Source organism: Bos javanicus, chromosome 19, assembly GCF_032452875.1.
Source record: "Bos javanicus breed banteng chromosome 19, ARS-OSU_banteng_1.0, whole genome shotgun sequence".
NCBI lineage: Eukaryota > Metazoa > Chordata > Mammalia > Artiodactyla > Bovidae > Bos > Bos javanicus.
In genome coordinates, this window is record NC_083886.1 from 62845270 (window position 1) to 62868817 (window position 23548).

General features: G+C 44.4%; 1 protein-coding gene across 4 annotated transcripts in view; it reads left to right on the forward strand.

Annotated features, from left to right (window-relative positions):
* The first annotated feature begins 15282 nt into the window (after nucleotides 1-15282).
* ABCA5 (ATP binding cassette subfamily A member 5) overlaps nucleotides 15283-23548 on the forward strand; it is a 62833-nt gene continuing 54567 nt past the window's right edge. For 3 of the 4 annotated variants that reach the window (XM_061392989.1, XM_061392990.1, XM_061392991.1), the window contains exon 1: nucleotides 15289-15401. The gene's annotated coding sequence lies outside the window, so the exon portion shown is untranslated. Of the gene's footprint in view, nucleotides 15402-23548 lie in introns of all 4 variants that reach the window. The other variant, XM_061392992.1, reaches the window with a different exon arrangement.

Sequence of the window (23548 nt, forward strand, 5' to 3'; positions counted from 1 at the left end):
ACGCAGCGTGACCTAAAAAAAAGGCAATAAAAAATTGGCCATCTATAACTAGGAAGTGGCCCCTCAAAAATACAGTATGTGAGAAATTCATTTCTGTTTTTTATTAAATAAGTAAATACATTTTTAAAAAGCATGGGCATAGCATTATGTACAGAACCTTAGCTCTTTGTAATCGAGGATCTTTGTGTTTCTTTTTCTTGAATGATCAAGTCCATAATAAAGTCAATAAAAATGAAGAAAAGTATTTCTGTTAGAGGCAGACTCTGCTTCGTAGGCAGATGGCGCGTGGACCAAGTGTGTTTAGTCGCTCGGTCGTGTCCGACTCTTGGCGAACGTGTGGACTGTGGGCCACCAGGCTCAGTCCATGCAAACTACACACCAGGTAAACAAGAACTCTGATATTGTAGGTGAAGGTGATGGGTAAACCAGAGAAGCTGGCCCATCAGAATTGAGACAATTTTGTTATAATTTTTAATATTTCGTGGCTTTTATTGAGACTCGGGTATAATAAATCAAAGCAGATAAATTCACTTCCAAAGTTTAGTGCTTAATTATACTCTGGAACAACCTGACATTTTGGGATAGTAGTTCCTTGTTGTCGTTCAGTCATGAAGTTGTGTCTGACTCTGTGACCCCGTGGACTGCAGCACGCCTGGCTTCCCAGTCCCTCACCATCTCCCGGAGCTCGCTCAAACTCATGTCCATTGAGTTGGTGATGCCATCCAACCATCTCATCCTCTGCCGCCCCCTTCTCCTCCAGCTCTCAACTTTCCCAGCATCAGCATCTTTTCCAATGAGGCAGCTCTACATTTGTTAGGGTATAATATCAAAATAATACTCATTAAACTAGGATGACATTAACGTTAATATGCAATGTGTTCATTGGCTCTATCTTCAAGCCAATCAAATAACTTTTCAGTGTTTCAGTTTCCAAAACATGAAGACTTGATTATTATAACTCAAAGAGACAGAAGTTCTTTAGGGTACCCATGCTGTCCTAAAAGTGTAAAGTAACTCAGAGACCAAAAAGCCTACAGATTGTTGCTTCAGAACAAAACCACCCTTTTCTTGAAAAATGAAAGCATGATGGTATTTATTATGTAAGGGTAAAACATAAAATAATTTTGGAGTATTTGCATTTATCACTTGCCGGTGCAAATACATATAAATTATTTCTGAATGTGCTTCTGTAGAAAGAGGTGAGGAACAGAGGCGTCAGATCAAAGAGAAACCAGTTCAGGAGTGCGAACCTCTCATTGTAGTTTCATGCCAAACTTTTCGTCATCCTAGTGAAACTTTAATTTCAGAAGGGACCGCGTCCAGCTTAAGGGTAGGAGCGGGAAGAGCTTTCTCCAGCTGTAGTAAGTCAGGTGCGTCTTTATTTCCACTGAAGCTTGAAATTCAGCTGTGTTTAGAAAATTGGAGGATCCCAATGTCAAAAATAAGGCAAAGCATAGCATGTTAGATGCAAACCAAGAGAAAAAAAAAAAAAGGCTGGTTGTGTGTTCCATTCAGTAACCCCAACTGAATAAATTAGATTTATGTAGATGCAGGTTCGATCCCTGGGTAGGGAAGATCCCCTGGAGAAGGGAACAGCAACCCCCTCCGTTATTCCTGCCTGGAGAGTTCCACGGACAGAGGAGCCTGGCGGACTACAGTCCACGGGGGTCACAAAGAGTCGGACACGACCGAGTGCACGCGTGCACACATAGGCTTTCTTCAGTGTAAAGCCGTGACCTATTTTGCAGCAAAAGATGTCTTTTTGTTAGGAAAGAGTGACAGAAAGATTGTCACAAACATAGAAACTACACTCTCCCTCGGTGACTTTTTATCAGGTGTTTAAACGCAGCCCTTACGAGCAGAGTGCTCTCTCCTTCAGTTGTGACTGTTCCCTGAACAAAAATTTCCTTTGGTTCGGCTTACAGCAGAAATCAGGAACTGAGAACTCAGTTCATTCTTTGTCTGCTTCTGTGCTGAGAACATCATACTGTACTCCGCATGGAAGCAGACCTTCCCAGCGTTAGGTTCGTTTGCTGTGAAATAGGAGCAGAACGTCGCCAGTTCTTGCCAGGGACGGTTCTTCCTGAGGGTGGGTTCCGGGTGGTGTGGCGTGAGTCTGACTCACTTTTCCATTCTCCGTTTGTGGCTCACCTGTTCCATTCAGGATTACTTTACAGTACACTGTGCTCTGTTTCCCTGACTTTGCCTGGAGCTGGCACCAAGCGAGTGCAGATGAAAATATCTTTCACGTCAGTCGAGCTTCAGAACATTCTCAAGCTGTTTTCCCCATTTTAGCGTTTCAAGGGCAGTTCTGCCCCACTGGGCCTTCTTAAAGCGGTTTGCATTTCTGTGGAAGGGTGGCCTGCACAGCTGATAATCCAACAAAGGAAAGAGAAAATTACATTCACTCGGGTTGACCAAGTGAGTGAAAGAGAGTGATCCAATGTCAAAGGATATTTCGAAAGTCAATCTTAAGGGACTTTTGTATAGAAAACCCAGCTAGAGATGCCCTCAGCTCAGAAAGTTTTTCTTAAGAACTTTGTATTTGTATCTTAGTGGTTCAGATAGTAAGGAATCTGCTTGCAATGCAGGAGACCTGGCTTTGATCCACGGGTGGGGAAGATCCCCTGGAGAAGGGAATGACAACCCACTCCAGTATTCTTGCCTGGAGAATCCCACAGACAGAGGAACCTGGTGGACTACAGTCCATGGGGGTCTCAAAAAGTCAGACACAACTTATGCAACCAAGTACACACAGAAAGTTTTTCTTATGAGCTTTGAGTTTGTATCTTAATGTTATTTTTATAGCATCAGTACTGGCTTTCGTCTGCCATAAATAGAAACAACAATAACAGCAGACCTCTGCGTTGAGGAATTGAAATGCTAATCTGAGCAGAGTGATGAGTGGGCAGGATATAGAGTAAAAATTCCAGTTCTTCATATAGAAGAATGTGCTATTTCAGGAAAAAAAAAAACATAAAACAAAACTCTTGTGGTTCTTTAAAAAAGTCAATTCAGCGACGCTTGTTTTGTTCAATTTAGAAGTGCAGGTATAGCAATTCTAATTTCTTAAATGTCGAATGCTGTTTACATTGAACAGGAAAATATATAATTAAGTGTGTAATGTACTTGGAATTAAATTAGGCTCAAATTTAATTCTTCCTCTGTGCCCACTGCAATGTGAAAAATGCCAGTTTTTTTTTTAAACAGTCATAACAGTCATATATATATATATATATATGGGCTTCCCTGGTGGCTCAGACAGGAAAGAATCCGCCTGCAATGCAGGAGACCTGGATTCAATCCATGGGTGGGGAAGATCCCCTGGAGAAGGGAATGGCAACCCACTCCAGTATTCTTGCCTGGAGAATCCCATGGACAGAAGAGCCTGGCGGGCTAGTCCAGGGGGTCACAGAGAGTCAGAGAGGACTGAACACATGCGCACACACATGTTTATCTCTCCTTAGTGGTATGCCCTGGGGAATTCTCGTGATGCAATGGAAGCTTCCAAGCTCACTACCAAGGGGTTTGCTCAGAAAGGCTCACAGAGCAAATTAAGATGCTGGAAGCCCATGGTTTGCTGGATCCATTTAAAGCCAACAGCAGAGGCAAGGGAAAAGAGTGTGTTCGGGGTGTCCTTAGGGAGGGCTGCAGTTGAGACAGAAGGACCAGGTTACCTGAATCCTCTGTTAGGAAATGCTCAGGCGGCCCGTCTCCCATTTTTCTGCATCCTCTTTCTCTGCTAACATTGTGGCTGGGAGGACCAGCGTTGAGGAAGAGCAGATGGAACGTGTCTGGAGCCAATTCATCCTTTCTCTACCAGACTTAGCAACTGGGATGTCTAGCTACAGTTGTAACCCATCGCTGATAACTTGCTGAGCATCCATGGATTTTTATCCAAGTGGCTTGAGCAGAGAACGCAGGGGGCCACAGTAAACCTCCACGGGTTTTTGGTGTCTTGTGTGTCTCATGAATCTACTTTCCTGGTCAGTCCATCCCTTTCTGTTTGTGTGTTCAGTATCCATATATTCTGTAGCAACGTATCTTTGTATCTATTAATTGTGTCTTCCATTTGCTATTAAAGAATTGAAAGTGAAAGTAAAGTGAAGTCGATCAGTCGTGTCCAACTCTTTGCGACCCTGTGGACTGTAGCCTACTAGGCTCCTCTCTCCATGGGATTCTCCAGGCAAGAATACTGAAGTGGGTTGCCATTTCCTTCTCTAGGGGAGCTTCCCAACCCAGGGATCGAACCCAGGTCTCCTGCATTGCAGGCAGATGGAAAGAATTGAGTGTTCTTAAATGTCACCCTGTTTATTTAACTTATATGCAGAGTACATCATGAGAAACATTGGGCTGGAAGAAGCACAAGCTGGAATCACAAGATTCCTGGGAGAAATATCAATAACCTCAGATATGCAGATGATACCACCCTTATGGCAGAAAGTGAAGAGGAACTAAAAAGCCTCTTGATGAAAGTGAAAGTGGAGAGTGAAAAAGTTGGCTTAAAGCTCAACATTCAGAAAACAAAGATCATGGCATCTGGTCCCATCACTTCATGGCAAATAGATGGGGAAACAGTGGAAACAGTGTCAGACTTTATTTTTTGGGGCTCCAAAATCACTGTAGATGGTGACTGCAGCCATGAGATTAAAAGACGCTTACTCCTTGGAAGGAAAGTTATGACCAACCTAGATAGCATATTCAAAAGCAGAGACATTACTTTGCCAACAAAGGTCCGTCTAATGGTGGCTATGGTTTTTCCAGTGGTCATGTATGGATGTGAGAGTTGGACTGTGAAGAAAGCTGAACGCTGAAGAACTGATGCTTTTGAACTGTGGTGTTGGAGAAGACTCTTGAGAGTCTTTTGGACTCCAAGGAGATCCAACCAGTGCATTGTGAAGGAGATCAACCCTGGGATTTCTTTGGAGGGAATGATGCTGAGGCTGAAACTCCAGTACTTTGGCCACCTCATGAGAAGAGTTGACTCATTGGAAAAGACTCTGATGCTGGGAGGGATTGGGGGCAGGAGGAGAAGGGGACGACAGAGGATGAGATGGCTGGATGGCATCACTGACTCCATGGACGTGAGTCTCAGTGAACTCCGGGAGTTGGTGACCGACAGGGAGGCCTGGCGTGCTGCAATTCATGGGGTCGCAAAGAGTCGGACACGACTGAGCGACTGAACTGAACTGAACTGAAATGTTGCAACAAACAGGTGACTATAAATTTTTAACTTGCATACTTGATTTTGCAATACCTGAAATTAACCAGTGATTGAACCTCCTCTCAGAAAAACCAGAATTGAGAAACACAGAATGTTTCAACTGCAACCTCCCTTTTTTTCATGTCACAACATTTTAATTTTCTTCATTAGAATGCATTATTTCTTAAATCAATATTCTCCTGCATCAGTGATCAAAGTTATAATGTACGATCAAAGTTGGTTGTACAAGAATCAACATTCGTTTATTGTAGTTTCCCCCAACATGTAAAATTGGACCTCCAAAGATTGGGACTTGGAATTTTCATGGGAACGAGTACTTTCCCTACCCAACCGAGGCTGCTGCGAGAGAATAAGCTTGGCAACATCCTGAGCCTTCAAACACTGACAGTCTCTTTTGGGTCCTGATTTATACAGGAATTTCATCTCCAGCTTCTCATTAAGTGGCTCGAGGGTCACATCGACATGGAGTTAAAACCTCAATTCCTGGACCTTTTTACTACTGTGAATTTGAATTTCTTCATTTCTAGCATCTGAAGCTGTTGCTTTCTCTCTTTTGAGCTCACCTTTATGTTTTAAAATAGTTACACTGCTCCTGTCATTTCTAAAACATTGGTGTCTCATGTCATGATGTCATTTCTAGATGGAAAGATGATTCGGTTCTGCATGTCCTGCTAATGAACTTTATCCAAATTATTCAAGAGACTGTCACGAAGAATCATCATCTCACTTTGATTCTTAAGAGTTCTGGGCAACGAAATGTATGGATATTGTTGAAATCAACTTAGTAAATAATACCGTGCTAAATACTTCATGAGGGCTTCCCAGCTGGCTCAGTGGTAAAGAATCCACCCGCCTGCCAATGCAGGAGATGCAGGTTCAATCCCTGGGTCGGGAAGATCCAGAGGAAATGGCAACCCACTCTGGTACTGTTGCCTGGAAAATCCCCTGGACAGAGGAGCCTGGTGGGCTGCAGTCCGTAGCATTGCAAAGATTCAGACACCACTCAGTCAACCAACATGCTCAGCGACTGAGCATGCACACAAATACTTAAGGAAATATAAAGATGACTGAGAGAGTCTCCACACGGAAGAGGCAAACATTTTATAGCCCAGAGATAAAAAACTGTTCATAAATAATCGTAAGGCAGAAAATCTTTAAGTGCTAGAGAAGTGCATATCATGGTGCAGTGATACATGCTACATTTATTATTAAACAAAACAGTAAGCTTGCTAGAAGAGGGGAAACGGAACCCAAAGAAAACATCTTCTTGCGGTAGTGGTGTCCTGGAAGAGGGACCACTTGAAGTGTGTCTGGGAGAATGAGTGAGGTTTCTAATAGTGTAACGGAGGTGGGGGATTAGGAGGGAGGGAGTGGGGCTTCCAGATGGAGAGAAAAGCCTCCGTTTAGCCAAGAAGATGGGAGAGAGGGGGCACACAAACAGAGAATAGCAAGTAGTGCCATTTGCCAGGTGGCTTAGTCGGGTCCAACTCTTTGTGACCCCATGGACTGTATAGCCCACCAGGCTCCTCTGTCCCTGGGATTCTCCAGGCAAGGATACTGGAGTGGGTTACCATGCCCTCCTGCAGGGGATCTTCCCAGCCCAGGGATCAAACCCAAGTGTCCTGCCTTGCAGGAGGATTCTTTACCAGCTAAGCTACCAGGGAAGCCCATTTGCCAGGTTGGGATGTTACAAGACAGTATATTACTAGAATGTCAAAATAAAAGAAATGAAAATAAAGCTTGGGTCAGGATGAGGTGATACAAGATGGGCATGTACTTTAATTTAAAATTTCTTACTGTTCTTACTTTCCTGAAAGAAAGGAATATGCTTGTTTTACTTTTTTTTTTAATTTAGTTTTTCGGCCAAAGGGCAAAGCATGTGGATCTTAGCTTCCTGACCAGGGGAGGAACCTGCATTGAAAGTGTGGAGTATTAACCACTGGACTGATTGGGAGGTGTGCAGTTTTACTTTTTAAGGATAAATTTAAGAGCCAGAAACACCTACAATGCAGTCTGGGCTGTTTCCTCTTCTCGGGTCCTGATTGCTCAGGTTCACTTGTTTCCAAGGTAAACGGAATCAGCATTTTTGTCTCTCAGGCATGCGAGCGCCATCTAGCTGCCAAGGAAGATAAGCACTGGAATGAAACTCCAAACCAGAAAACGTGTTTTTCACTTTTTAATTGTGTCATGATCATCTAATAAAAGTGCCCATAATAAAAATGCCTAATTGGATAGAGAAACCAAGTGTTCTGAAATAAATTTGATCATTGATTTAAGAGAATACGGGGTTGGATAAACATGGATGATAGACAAAGGGCTTCTCAAATAGGAAACCTTTGAAAATTTCACTTAAGGGAGTTGACATCCAATTGTCTTTTGGAAGGAACTTTAAAGCAGGATCTAGTTGAGCTTGTAGAGAGAGTCGAGGGAAGGAAAAATGTAAAGAAGGAAGAGGCTGAAATACTGAAGGTAACGGCCTCTCCTTCCCTGAGCCTAATTCCATCTTTGCCTTCAGATCTTATTAATAATGTACAGTGACTTCTGGACTTCTCGGGCCTGTACCAGATGAATCCCTTAAGGTCGTCTTACCATCGCCCTCTCCTCGATGCTCTGACCACACCTCCCTGCCACTTCCCGTTTTTGTCGATAGACCTCAGTCCAATTTAAACTCCTAAACAGCTGGTCCATGCTATTGGTGTTTACTTTGCTAACCCTAATGCTTAGGGATATATAAGATGTACGGGCTATATAACAGGCACCCCGCGTGTATGACTGACAAACCCAAGGGACGGATTCATGAAGAGAACGTGGTGGAAATGTTCAAGGAACAAATATTGAAAGTTAATATCAGTAAAGCTTAAATGAAAAAAGAATATTTTCAGGGAAATTAAGAGCAGAGGGACTTCCCTGGTGGTCCGGTGGTTGGGACTTTGACTTCCGCTGCCCAGGGTTCGCGTTCCATCCCTGGTCCAGAGCTTAGACCACACATCCCCCCCAGCTAAAAACAGACAAAAAAAAAAAAAACAGAAACAATATTGCATCAAATTCAATAAAGACTCTTTAAAAAATGGTCCACATAAAAAAACTTAAAAAAAAAACAGTACTAGTAGATAAAAAGCTTTTTTGGGGTGGGGGGGCTGTGGGATCTAGTCCCCTGATCAGGGATCGCACCCTGCTCCTTGCCGTGGAAGTGCAGAGTCCTAACCACTGGACCACCAGGGGAGCCCCCCTGCTTCAAACGCATTTCTTCATTGTATGTTGACTCCACCCATGAAGCCCATTTACTTGTCATCTCTGGTGCGTTAGCATTTTCAAGTCCTTAACAGTGGAAACAGTGGCTGACTTTATTTTGGGGGACTCCAAAATCACTGCAGATGGTATTGCAGCCATGAAATTAAAAGACGCTTACTCCTTGGAAGGAAAGTTATAACCAACCTAGACAGCATATTAAAAAGCAGAGACGTTACTTTGTCAACAAAGGTCCGTCAAGGCTATGGTTTTTCCAGTGGTCATGTATGGATGTGAGAGTTGGACTGTGAAGAAAGCTGAGCGCCGAAGAATTGATGCTTTTGAACTGTGGTGTTGGAGAAGACTCTTGAGAGTCCCTTGGACTGCAAGGAGATCCAACCAGTCCATCCTAAAGGAGATCAGTCCTGAATTTTCACTGGAAGGACTGATGCTGAAGCTGAAGCTCCAATACTTTGGCCCCCTAATGGGAAGAGCCGACCCACTGGAAAAGACCCTGATGCTAGGAAAGACTGAGGGCAGGAGCAGAAGGGGATGGCAGAGGATGAGATGGTTGGATGGCATCACCAACTCAATGGACATGGGTTTAAGCAAGCTCTGGGAGATGGTGAAGGACAGGGGAGTCTGGTGTGCTGCAGTCCACGGGGTCACAGAGAGTTGGACACAACTTAGCGACTGAATAACAACATTTGTTCCAGTTAAAAAAACAAAACAAAAAAAAGCTGCAGAAACACAAAATAGTCTGGATGCTGGTGTAGCCACGTCACCACCACCCAGAGGTGTTAGTATCTGCCCAGTGGGCGTTTACTAGTCCACGCGGGGAGCTGACCGTCACATCTCTTAGCACTTTCCTTGCTTCACCTGAGGGTCCCTTTGCCAGGCTCCCTCTTGGGATTCACCTGCCTCCGGAATAGGCAGAATAACGCCCCCATCCATCCAAAGACATACACGTCCTGACCCCCCAGAACCTGTGAATGTGTTACTTCACATGGAGAAAGAGGATTACATTTGCTAATCAGCCTGCCTTAAAATAGGGAGATTATCCTGGATCATCTGGGTGGGGCCAGTGTAATCTCAAGGACCCTTAAAAGTAGAAGAGGAAGACGGGAGCGCTGTCAGCAGGCTGTGTGCTGAGGATCTGACCCCCCACTGCTGGCCATGAAGAGGCAGGGAGGGACAGGAGAGATCAGACTCAGACTCTGCCTCAGAGCCTCGAGCAGGACATGCAGCTGGGCCAGCACCTCAGTGTTAGCCCAGAGGAACTACGTGGTGGACTTCTAACCTGCAGGACTATAAGCTAACACACTGGTGTCCTTTAAAGTCACTGTTCCTTGCTGTTGTTCAGTCATTTAGTCGTGTCCCACTCTGCAGCCCACCAGGCCTCCCTGTCCATCACCATCTCCCAGAGTTTGCTCAAACCCATGTCCATTGAGTCGGTGATGCCATCCAGCCATCTCATCCTCTGTCACCCCCTTCTCCTCCCACCTTCAATCTTTCCCAACATCAGGGTCTTTTCCAATGAGTCAGTTCTTCACATCAGGTGACCAAAGTATTAGAGTTTGAGCTTCAGCATCTGTCCTTCCAATGGATATTCAGGGTTGATTTCCTTTGGACTGACTGGTTTGATCTCCTTGCAGTCCAAGGGACTCTCAAGAGTCGTCTATATTTCTGTTAAGTGTTATATTTAGGTTTTGGCTCAGTGTTAAAATTGTTAAAATAATTTAGTTCCCCAGTACTGCCTTCAGTCCTGTTTTTTACGCTATATAGGTTTTGTTTCATACTGTGATTTGACCAGAAAATGATTTTCTACATCCGAACCTATGTAAGTTATCAAAAACTATCAACAAAAATTGGCTACAGTTATCCAACAGACTTTGAGTGTACCTAATTATAATTATGTTGAGTCCTTATTTTAGCTCAGTTGGCTCGGTGGTAAAGAATCCACCTGTCAATGCAGAAGACGCAGGTTCGATCCCTAGGTAGAAGATCCAGAAGAAGGAAATGGCAACCCATTCCGGTTCTTGCCTGGGTAATTCCATGGACAGAGGAGCCTGGCGTACTATAGTCCATTGGGTTGCAAAAGAGTTGGGCATGACTTAGCAAATTCACAACAACAACCTTATTTTAGAGCCTCATCCACAAACATCATGAAGGATCAGATTAAATGCTTTGAAATTAACTTATGTTGTGACTATATAATCCCCATTTTTAATGAGAGGATCAAAACAGAAGAATAGTATGACTTAGCTTTAATTTAGTTATACTGGTTCTTAGCAACCACTCTTTTCTAAACAGTCATGCTGCTGCTACTGCTGCTGCTGCTAAGTCACTTCAGTCGTGTCCAACTCTGTGCAACGCTATAGACAGCCTCCCATCAGGCTCCCCAGTCCCTGGGATTCTCCAGGCAAGAACACTGGAGTGGGTTGCCATTTCTTTCTCCAATGCATGAAAGTGAAAAGTGAAAGTGAAGTCGCTCAGTTGTGTCCGACTCTTAGTGACCCCATGGACTGCAGCCTACCAGGCTCCTCCGCCCATGGGATTTTCCAGGCAAGAGTACTGGAGTGGGGGGCCATTGCCTTCTCCACTAAACATTCATAAAATATATTTAATGAAGGACTCTGGAGTTTTACTTTTCTGTTTTCAAGTTTTCACTGTCTTTTAACGATTTTTTTTTTTTAGAAAGCTGATGATCTATTATTTTTTCAATTTTTACAGTTTCACTGAGCTTATCAGCAATGCAGTAGGTCTCAGGTTCCCATAAGCAGCTGTGGGATGTAATTTGTGCCCAGAAACATGAACTTATTTGAAGTAGATAGGTGTTCGCTTACTGTCTCCTCAGCCATCTGGAGTTTCAGCTCTCTTCCTGTGCTGGTTTGCCTTCAGCACTCGAGCCCGTTTTCCGTACTGTAGAGGGAGAGAACACACAGACTAAGTCATCTCTTCTTCAGCGCATATAGTATTCTTTAGGTAAGTTGATCATTCAGAGCTTATAAAAACCTATGCAGGCCTATTTCTCTGTGCCCTTTGATATATTCTCCACTCTGGTTAAATTTATCTGCCCATCGTCCGCTCTGGGGCACCTGGTAACTCTAGCTCTCAGTGATTTTTTCCTATGGTACTTTATCGTTTGCACCACGTGGTTTAACAATGGAACAGGGGGTCCTCTTTATATTATTATTATTATTTGGTCTTAGAATAATTGTTGATTTGTTGACATTTTTGGTTCCCCTGCAAAGTTGGGGTTCTTGCTAAGCAAGACAATGAGCCACTCCAGAGTTAACTGTTGGTTGACTGAGTTTTTACCTATCAAATTTGTCTAGGTTTTCAAATATTTATCTTCTTGAGTAATTTTTCCATTTGGGGAAACACAAAGAAAGAATAGAATACTTGAAATCCTTCTCAAGGTAATGAAAACAATGATGGTAATTAGTAATAATAGCAAGTATTAAAAGCCAAATGAACTAAAACTACCTTTGGAAGTCATTCCCTTGTCTGACCTTCCACCAATCATTAGTCACTTCCCTAAGCCATTTATTAACAACCTCAGCCCCATTTAAGATGGCAGTGTGGGGACTTCCCTGGCGGTCCAGGGGTTAAGGCTTTGCCTTCCAATTCAGGGGTGTGGGTTCAGTCCCTGGTCTGGGAGCTAAGATCCCGCATGCATCATGGTCAAAAAAATACCGAAACAGAAAACAAATTCAGTAATGATGGTAGTTTGGAAATCTATCCTTCAAGACTATCGTTAAATCTATTGTTAAATAGATTCTCTGTCAGCTTTGTTGGTCAAAGCTGTGTTTCTTGATTTGTTTTGCTGTACTCTAGAAAAAACTACCGATTTGAAATTCTTCAAAGTTACACCGGAGTTAAACCCTGACTTTAGAAACCACATCTCTCTCTTGGCATTCTTTTTAGCTTGTAGAAATGGTAAGTGCTTAAAAACAAAGAATAATAATAAACTGTTTCGTAGTAATAGATTTACATAATGGATTGTGTAATTTCAGGGTATTGATATCATGCAAAATAATGTACTGATTTGATGTCAGAAAAAAAAACGCCCTAACAACTTAGCAGTTTTGTTCTTAAATTCTTGGCATGAAAAAGCCATGAAGAAAGGCTTTGGTCTCCAGCAAGTAAAAAAGCAGCATAAACAGACTCCTTTGTTCATCAGCAGCGGGTCTGGTGTTCAGCAAGCAAAACAAATTCTTTTTCTCTACATTAAATGCATGAAAATTTTGTGTCCTCATTTCTTTTGTTTGACCAGCAACCTGTTCCATCTCGGTCTACGGCTTCTACGCTGTGTGTTCCCATGTGACTTGTTTGTCTAGAAATCTATTAATGAGAAATGGGCATTTGGGTTGCCACCATGACAACCAGGCAGTATAGCTTGTTTGCTGTTTCCTAGAGACAGAGTCTCAGAAAGGAACATCGTCCCTGCAGTTACTTATTGAGTCCTGGAACCTGGTAACCATGGAAATGTAGATCAAGATGATGTGAATAAATTGTTTACCAGGTACACGCAGGCTGATAAGCAGCTGGCTCAAAGAGACGGTGGAACATGGCATGACCAGTGCATCACTTTGCAGTCGTCTTTTTATTAAAAAGATCTTATTTAGTATGCTCTCTGTTATAGGATTCCAGAATCCGTATTATCATCATAACTTTTCATCCATCCCTGAGAGGGGTTTAACGTCTTGCTTTTATTAGGTAGATTTTGTGCAGTGCATGGTGTGACCTTTCGTGGAAATATTAATGACAATGTTTGCATACTGTTGGACGCGTTTTCTCATCAGCAGGGTTAGCCGCAACATTTACTGCCCACTGTTACCATGCACACAGACCTGGGGATTTAAGTTGGCACAAGAAACACCTGTTATATGGAAACCTGTGGCTGATCCATGTTGATGTATGGCAGAAGCCGACACAATATTGTAATCATCCTTCAATTAGAAGTAAACCAAGAAAAAGGAAGCAGGAAAAAAAGTTGTTAATCTCAGACTGTATCGATACAATTGAAGGGACAGTACATAAGGAAAACCAGGTGAACAAGAGGGTTGCCTGTGTCTAGTAGAGGAAAGTGAGATCGTTTTGTCTAGGGTGATGAGCTTTTTAGGGTTTTGGTCATGGTATCTTGAAGCAAGAGTAGAAGTAAGAGCAGACTGAATGACAGAGAACATTGCAAGGGTAAGAAACCAGGAAACAAATGTCTAGAAGAGCGGTAGAAACGATGCCTAGACTTCTGACGTTAAAGCTGGTTGAAGCTACTAGTGAGAAGTACAGCTGGAGAATTGGGGTGAATGTATATTTTCAGTAACACATTTTCACAGGTAGGTTTGTTTATTTAATAGATTTATTTTTGACCTCCATTTATTCACTTGCCCACAAATCCTAGGGCATTAAGAATATACTCTTCTGAATTTGTAACTAGAATGTCTTGGATATTTCAAGAAAAAAAAATGTATCATGTATAGTTTTCACTACTTGTCCTCCTCGGTTCTCCAACGTCCTAGTTTCTAGGACGTTCTATCTCCCTTCTCCCATGTCTCACTGCCAGGTTTTCAATCAACGTGGATTTCACTGTAGCTCTTTGAATTTCCTATTTAATCCATATTAAATAGGAGAAATAACATTTGTTTTCTTGATATATATATATATACACACACATACATATTTATGTATTTTTGGGATAGAACTTAGTAGAGTGGCTGTGGTGGAGATTTGGTTTAAATTCAAGAAGCAGAAAAACTAAGATAAGATTTTTAAAAATTACTTGATGTATACAGGATCAAGGGAATTTTTTTAGAACTTAAATTCCCCAAAAGTGAAAAACTGTGCCAAGAAATGTGACCCTACAGAAATCTAGGGGACAAAGTCTGTTGTGAGCTTTTCTTTCCTTTGCAATAATTTTGACCAGCATTTAGGTCACTTGGGCAATAAAACTCAGAACACCAGTTTACACTTTTACCAAAAATAACTGCAGTGTAGAACCTCCCACAGATGCCATATGTCTCGGGCCATTTGGAAGAGTCAGGATCTGCCACATGCCAGACTCTCAGGAGGACACATCCTTGGCGTCCAGATGTCCTAGGTCTGGGTCTGGTGGGGACAGGGGCACCTTGCACCCAATGCGGGCGACGGGAGGAAGAAAGGGGCTGCTGGACGCCGATGTGGGAGCATGAGTGAGTTCTCAGTAGTGTCCGACTCTTTATGACCCTGTGGACTGGAGCCCGCCAGGCTCCTCTGTCCATGGGATCCTCCAGGTGAGAATACTGGAGTGACTGCCATTTCCTCCTCCAGGGGATCTCTTCCACCCAGGGATCGAACCAGCGTCTCCAGCATTGACAGGTGGATTCTTTACCACTGAGCCTCCTGGGAAAACCTGGGAGAGGACCGTTCAAAAGCCGGGAAGCAGAAAATAAAGGAGTCTTGAAGTATGTGACTCAGGAGGCAGATAAGAGGGCAGTGTGCACCAAAGTCACCCGCCAGGAGGCTGCAGGGTTTGGGCTCAAACTGGAGGCCTGACCTCAACCCGTGGTTTCTGCCTGAGCCTCCAAGGGGAGCGGGGCGAGGTCTCCGCGGAGGAGGCACATCCCAAGAGCAGGGGCCTCCGAAGACGCGCGGCCCGGAGGGCCCACTCGCCCCGCCCCGTAACCCCGCCTCCTCAGGGCTTTCCCCACCCCCGTAACCCCGCCTCCTCGTAGCCCCGCCCACACGCTTCTCGGGGCCGAGAGGCGGGAGCGCGCGCGCCCGCAGGCCGCGTCTCGGGCAGCCCCGCCCCAGGTGCGTCGGGCGCGGGGCGGAGCGCGACTTCCGGCGCCGCGCCCGCCCCGCCCCGCCTCTCGCGGGCCTGCGGCGTCGGGGGCGCGCGCGCGGCCGCACTCTCGGATCCAGTTAGAAGCTGAGGTGCTCGCGGACCCCGCGGCCCGTCCGTGAGGTGAGGCGGGCGCTGGGGGCTGCGGCGTGGGAGGCCCCGCCCTGGAGCTGTATCCCCTCGGGGAGGCGTGAGGGCTCGAGGAGGGTCCGGGCGAGCCGGGGGTCCGGGGCGCGGAACGGCCGAGCGGGCGCTGGGGGCAGGATGGGCCCCGAGGCTCGAGGGTGCGTCCTGTGGGGGTGCTGCCCGCTCCCCTCCAGGGCTCGGGGCGTCCGGCCGCGGGACGGCCCCCGGGCTCGGCCGGACGGTCCCCATCCTCCGGCGTCGTTAGGAGGGGACGTGTGGAGAAGGACGGTCCTCTGACCCGCCCCGAACGGGGTCCCCTGGGGGCTTGGTTGCCCCCCAACCCCGCGCCTCAGGAGGACTGCGGAGGGATGCGCAGAGCCCGGGCGCAGTCAGGGGAGAAACACCCGATTCTCATTCCGAAAACGCCAGGACGGGCTCCAGGCGTGAAAGTACTTAAAATGCGAACGCTCAGGAGGCTGGAGGCTCTCGGAGCTGCAGCAAGGTTGCTCCTGGCTCCCAAGGCGTGGATGAGTGAAGTCGTTCAGTCGTGAACGACTCTTTGCGACCCCGTGGACTGTAGCCCACCAGGCTCCTCCGTCCATGGGATTCTCCAGGCAGGAATACTGGAGTGGGTTGCCATTTCCTTCTCCAGGGGATCTTCCCGACCCAGGGATCGAACCCAGGTCTCCCGCATTGCAGGCAGACGCTTTAACCTCTGGCTCTTCTGATATCCTGGCCAAAGAGTTTTATATGTACATATGATATGTAACTTTTTGACAGTTACCTGGTATTCTGTTGCATGAATGTGTCATAATGTATTCATAAGGCGTTTCTAAATAAATAAGTCTGGAAGAATCTACTTTCCAGGGAGGACGTCCTGGTTCTGCAGGAGCAGAAGGGGAGTCAGAGAGTGTATGTTGGACTCCCGGCCGTAGGCGAGGTTCAGTATTATCTTACTCAGTCTCGCCGGCATCCTTCTGAGGTCGGAGGGGTTTTATTCCACGGGGCAGATGTGGAAAACGGTCCCCGCAAAAGATTAAGTCACTTATTTAGGTCCCAACTAGCAAGAATGGCTGAGATTCCAACCCAGGGATGCCAGACTCTAAATTCTCATGGAATTTAGCAAAAATTCTTTTGCTTCCAACCAGAGAGCAATATTACATGTTTTTAGGGAAGACTGCATACAAAAGGACATTATTTAGGCAGTTAGGGCTTTTGGGGTGTTTGGGTTAAACGCTAACTTGTAAGGCATTATTGTTGTTGTTCAGTCGCTAAGTCGTGTTCCGACTCTTGGCAACCCCATGGACTGCAGCAAGTCAGGCTTCTTTGTCCTTCACCATCTCCTGGATTTGCTGAAACTCATTTCCATCGAGTCAATGATGCTGTCCAACCATCTCATTCTCTGTCGACCCCTTCTCCTCCTGCCCTCAAACTTTCCCAGCATCAGGGTCTTTTCCAGTGAGTCTATTCTTTGCATCAGGTGGCCAAAGTATTGGGACTTCAACTTCAGCATCAGTCCTTGGAATGGATATTTAAGGTTCACTTCCTTTAGGAAATCAATTAATCCTCGAATATGTGCTGTTTAAGTGTATTTTCCTTCAGACAGGATTTAGTATAGGGAAATCTCACATTCAAGGCAAGAACAAATTTATTAATACAGATCTAGTTGAGTGTCTTTTATATTCCATATACTAAACTGTGTGCCAGAAATACCAAGATAAATACAATTTGTAACCTCTGCCCTTGAGTTTGAGAGGGATGATTGTATAAAAGAATTTCATAGTATTCTAATAAATTGGAATCTTTGCTAGTGTGTGAATTAACCAGATTAGGGTAGTTTTAAGCACAAGTTTTTAGGAACCTGTTATGTATAAGAAAGGGCTTCCCTGGTGGCTCAGATGGTAAAGAATCTGCCTGCAGTGTGGGAGACCCAGGTTCAATCCCTGAGTCAGGAAGATCCCCTGGCGAAGGAAATGGCAACTGACTCCAGTATGCTTGCCTGGAGAATTCCATGGACCGTCCATGGGGTTGCAGAGTCAGACACAACTGAGCAGCTAACACTCTGTATAAGAAAAGGTACTGTGTGACTTATCATGTGGGTACCTTGGCATTATTTTCCCATTCAGTGAGAAATACTGTCAAAAAATTTAGGTTAAATCATATTGATGGTTATTATTTTCTTTTATCATTACACTACTTTCAGTAAATTTTAAAATGCTAGAGAAGAAGAGAACATTTATAATTTATCCCCCGTTAAGGGGCTTGATTTCAGTAGTGCTTTTATTTTATTAATTGAGAAGCCAGTGGTATGTGTAGCGGGGCAGGAATTTCTTTCAAGTCATCTGCCAAAGATGTTCTTAACCTCTTCTTCCAAAATTTAAATCTTAAAGGTACCATTAACACCAGATTCCATTTGGGCTTTATTGCTCAGAGACCTAGTGGAAACAGAGTGTCTAGTTTAGGCAGAAATGGTAACTTGTAGGTGGGTGGATAGAAGGGGTCGTGGGGCATTTAGGAAATTTCTCCCAATGGCTTCAGTTGCTCAATAAAGTAGCAGTCAAAGTCATAATCTGAGGGTGGTGCCATGGGTGGAAGTTTGAGGTTTGGAGATTAGAGTGAAAGGGCTAGTGAAATATGGGCTAAGTCGCTTCAGTCGTGTCCGACTCTGTGCAACCCCGTAGATGGCAGCCCACCAGGCTCCCCCATCCCTGGGATTCTCCAGGCAAGAACACTGGAGTGGGTTGCCATTTCCTTCTCCAGTGCATGAAAGTGAAAGTGAAGTCGCTCAGTCGTATCTGACTCCTAGCGACCCCATGGACTGCAGCCTACCAGGCTCCTCCGTCCATGGGATTTTCCAGGGAAGAGTACTGGAGTGGGGTGCCGTTGCCTTCTCTGAGTGAAATATGGGATATTCCGGTAATTAAACAGTTCTCAGATATGAAAAGTGAAGTCAAGGAAGTAGCGATGAGCAAAATAAAAGTATTTAATCTAACTTTGCACACAAAGTACTTGACCATCCGTGTCCTGGGTTCACTTTGCCTGGCTTCTGCCTTCTTGGCAGGTCCCCCTGTTCTTTACACGGGGCTTCCTGGGTGGCTCAGACAGTAAAGAATCCACCTGCAATGCAGGAGACCTGGATTTGATCCCTGGCTGGGGAAGATCCCCAGGAGAAGGGATAGGCTAACCACTCCAGTATTCTTGGGCTTCTCTGGTGGCTCAGATGGTGAAGAATCCACATGCAATGCAGGAGACCTGGGTTTGGTCTCTGGGTGGGGAATAGCCCCTGGAGAAGGGAGTGGCTACCCACTCCAGGATTCTTGCCTGGAGAATTCCATGGACACAAGAGCCTGGCGGGCTGAGCGACTAACACTTCCACTGTTCTTTACACAGGTCAAGCCACTTTGCAGAGTCTAGTTTTTTCATTCTTTTTTCTCTGCCTGGAATTTGCATTCCACTCTTCCCCAAGCGCTTTCCCCAGTTGCACTTAACACATTATATTAAATCTTGTCTGCAAAGTCAGTAACAGTGTCTAATACTTCCTTTTTTTTTAATGTTTGCTGAGTAAACCCCTCAGTAAATGTTTAATGAGTATGCCACTTTTCTTCCTCCTTTAATCTGTAAACAGCGGTCAGCAGACTTTTCCTGTAAAGAGGCAGCTAATAAATACTGTAGATCTTGTGGACTGCACTGTCTCTCTCTTCACTACCTGACTTTGCCATTGTCACACAAAAGCGGGGGTAAGCAGTGTAGAAACAAGTGAGCGTGGCTCCATTCCAGGAACCCTTTATTTATAGACTCGAGATTGGAATTTCATATAATTTTAACATGTCACAAAATATTACTGTTCTTTGATTCCCTCCCACCTCAACCCCATACCTTTAAACAAGTGAAAAACAGGCTTAGCTCCCAGGCTGTACACACGCAGGCTTTGGGATGCATTTCACCCCCTCATCCTCCACTGTACTTTGCAGACCTTTGATTTGTAAAGACAGTGAATCTCGATAGAGGGATTTGCAGTGAGATCATACTGGTTTTAGTATTATCATTAGTGGTAGAGAAGCAAAGATAAAGAAGGCAGTCTTCTTTGTCAAGGATTTCATGGTCAAGTTCAAGATTAAGATGTAGACAGATAACGATGACACAGTATGGTAACTGCAGTTACAGTTTATTGATTGGAACGAAGGAGTCATAACTAGTTCTGCTTGGTTAGATCAGAAGTCACATCTAATGGTCCTCTGCTGGGGACTTGGGAACATTTTCAGCTAAGATCCTTTCCAAGAATCTTTGCAAACTTGCTGAGAAGGTGACTGACCACATCTTTTGCCAGGATGGCTATGAACTTCAAGATGACTCAATTCCTCTGTTTTGTAGGATGTAATTTCATTTGTTATTCTCAGAAATAAAATTAATACATTCCAAATGATTTTTTCCTAACAGTTATTTCCAAAGGTCGTGCACATATTTTTTATTGCTTTGAAAAAGGTGAAATATATTTCATAGTGCATCTAATGTAGTAATCAATGTTTGTTTAATACATTAATGAATTTCTGATATTGAATTTTGGGCCTTGTAACATTTAGTCTTTAAGTCAATTATTAATGCATTAGAAAAGGAAGATGGCTTTAGTGGGCTTTCAGTATCCTTGCCACTTATTAGATTTACTCTGAGTCATTTCTCTCTGGGAAAAATATATGGCCGTTAGGATCACTGATGCCATCTTGTACCATTACAGTCGATCCTGTGCTATCCCCTCCCTGACCCAGGACTGAACTGTGCAGAGGGTCACTTCTCTGTTGTTAAGGGCTTTGCAGTTACTAGAAACTGTTTAGTAATCATTAGGATCAGGTGCCCTGTGTGCTCCGTTAGTCCGTGAGTCTCATTGCTCATTCGTGAATCTTGACTTAGAAATGCACGTTCCATTATCCAAGCACCTACCTCCATTCCCTTCGCCAGGAGATCTTCCCCACCTGGACCAAACCTGAGTCTCCTGCATCTCAGGCAGGGCCACCAAGGAAGCCCCACCTACCACCACTCTAGGGTAACTGTAAAGTTGTCCCTGTCGCCCCAGGAGTGCAGATTGCAAATGCTTCCAGGTTGCCACCCCCTCTCCTGACCCCAGGCCCACCATGTGAGAAAGTTACCCTGTAACAAACTGATCCACTGATGACACAGAGCTTCCTGCCTCGTTTCTTGGTTTCAAGATAGCTTTCTGGGTTCTGTGAGCACTTTTTGTCCCCTCCATCCTTCAACAGGAAGTTGAATGTTATTACACCTTCAGGGATAGTGGGTGTTTAAAACTTACCTAATTATCATTTTATGCTCTATAACATATCAATACATTCCCCAGACATACTGTGGAGCAATGGAAAGTCACTTCAGAGGTTTATAAAAATAATTTTGTGCTCTTATTTCCTTGTCTTTGTCATAGTTCTTTAGCCAGTTCTTTTTTAGTTGAGAATTTGCCTTTGTTAAAGAGTTTTCAAGGTACTGTATTGGAAAGACTTGGGAACTGGATCAAGTATTATGAGTTTTCCAAAAAAGTACGATTTGTTAAAAACATGCCACGAAAAGACTTATTGTCCTTTAATTGTCAACTTATGCTTCTAAGGATCATTTTCTAGTTTATGTTGCAAAAGAGAAGGTCTTAGGTGTGTTGTCTACTCAAAAAGCCGCTTTCTGTGGTTGTCTGTCCTCTCTTTAGGATGCCCGGGGCTTGTGTGAACTATGTTCCTAGTGGGGGAACTTCTGGATGTTGGCTCTCTGCTTCTTTTCCACTTGCAGCCAGTGATAAATGGGGGGCAGGCCAGGCATCCGTCAGTCCCTTTCTCTTTTGTCCTTTTGAAGGCCACCACGTAGACTGTGGGCTTCCAAGGTGGCTCAGTGGTAAAGAATTCTCCTGTCAATTCAGGAGACTCAGGTTCCTGGAAAGGGGCATGGCAACCCACTCCAGTATTCTTGCCTGGAGAATCCCATGGACAGAGGAGCCTGGCGGGTACAATCCATGGGGTTGCAAATGAGTTGGACACGGCTGAGTATACACACGTAGGCTATAATGTTTTGAATAATCAAGGTGCATCATAGTGTAGAAAGAGGAGGAACTTAGAACTTGATGCTAAACACAGGTTTTCTTTGGGACCAAGAACAGGTGCAGCACAAGTTTTAAAGCTTTTACAGACATCCCCTTGCTGGCCACGCCTCATCTCTAGCTTTTCAGCCCCCTTTCCAGCTGTGCCCTCCTGTCAGAAGAACCACTTTCATGTCCTCTCTGCGGGGAGGATCCCCAGCTTTCAGGAAACCTCCCTGCCCCGCCAACCTGTAGGGCTTGGTTTCAGCTCAGACAGGTCTCTCTATCTTTGGCCCAGATCTTCAATGTAGACGGCACTGCCTTCCCACACTCCACCCCCACCCCGAACCCTCTTTCCCAACCTGCTAAACAGTGGGGACAAGGGGGCACCCTGGGGACTTGGGATTATCCTGCCAGTCTGGCGTAGGCTCCCTTCTTCTGTTGCTTTTCCTTCTGTCCTCTTGACAGAAGGGAACCCCCAGAGACATTGTGGTCCTCACACTTGAAGAAGCTGTACGGCGTCTCCCCACACCTGTGATGTGCGGGTGGCTCTCACGGCCCTTGGTGCTTCCCGTCCCGATGCAGAGCCACCCTCCCGGGTTGACCACCCCCACCCCCCGGCCCTTTCCATGGTGCACCTGGTTAGACCAGCGTGGCTGTGCGCGTGGGCGCAGGGGCGGGCAGGTAAGATCAGAGTTGTGTCAGCTTACAAAAACCCGACTCCAGCTTTGAAGTTCCCAGTTAGATGCACGTGAAAAGTTAATCGACATTAAGAATGTTTCTTTTGAGTTTTCAAACAGCCCAGCCAGGCACTTCATATCTCAAAAAAAAACAAGCAGTTAGTTGATTTTCCTTCTTTAAGATGTTTTGTTTTCCACCACAAAATTACTAGAGCTAATCAATGAATATAGTAAAGTTGCAGAATATAAAATTAACACACAGAAATCCCTTGCATTCCTATATACTAACAATGAGAAAACAGAGAAATTAAGGAAACAATTCCATTCACCATTGCAATGAAAAGAGTAAAATACTTAGGAATATATCTACCTAAAGAAACAAAAGACCTATATATAGAAGACTATAAAACACTTGGTGAAAGAAATCAAAGAGGACACATAGATGGAGAAATACACCGTGTTCATGGCTCAGAAGAATCAATATAGTGAAAATGAGCATACTACCCAAAGCAATCTATAGATTCAGTGCAATTCATTTCCCTATCAAGCTGCCAATGGTATTTTTCAGAGAACTAGAACAAATAATTTCACAATTTTAATGGAAATACAAAAAACCTCAAATAGCCAAAGCAATCTTGAGAAAGAAGAATGGAACTGGAGGAATCAACCTGCCTGACTTCAGGCTGTACTACAAAGCCACAGTTATCAAGACAGTATGATACTGGCACAAAGACAAATACAAATATAGATCAATGGAACAAAATAGAAAGTCCAGAGATAAATCCACCCACCTATGGACACCTTATCTTTGACAAAGGAGGCAAGAATATACAATGGAGAAAAGACAATCTCTTTAACAAGTGGTGCTGGGAAAACTGGTCAGCCACTTGTAAAAGAATGAGACTAGAACACTTATGTACACCATATACAAAAATAGAACACCATATACAAAAATAAACTCAAGACGGATTAAAGATCTAAACATAAGACCAGAAACTATAAAACTCCTAGAGGAGAACATAGGCAAAACACTCTCCAACATAAACCGCAGCAGGGTCCTCTATGACCCACCTCCTAGAATATTGGAAATAAAAGCAAAAATAAACAAATGGGACCTAATTAAAAGCTTCTGCACAACAAAGGAAACTATAAGCAAGGTGAAAAGACAGCCTTCAGAATGGGAGAAAATAATAGCAAACGAAGCAACAAAGAATTAATCTCAAAAATATACAAGTAACTCCTGCAGCTCAATTCCAGAAAAATAAATGACGCAATCAAAAAGTGGGCCAGAGAACTAAACAGACATTTCTCCAAAGAAGACATACAGATGGCTAACAAACACATGAAAAGATGCTCAACATCACTCATTATCAGAGAAATGCAAATCAAAACCACAATGA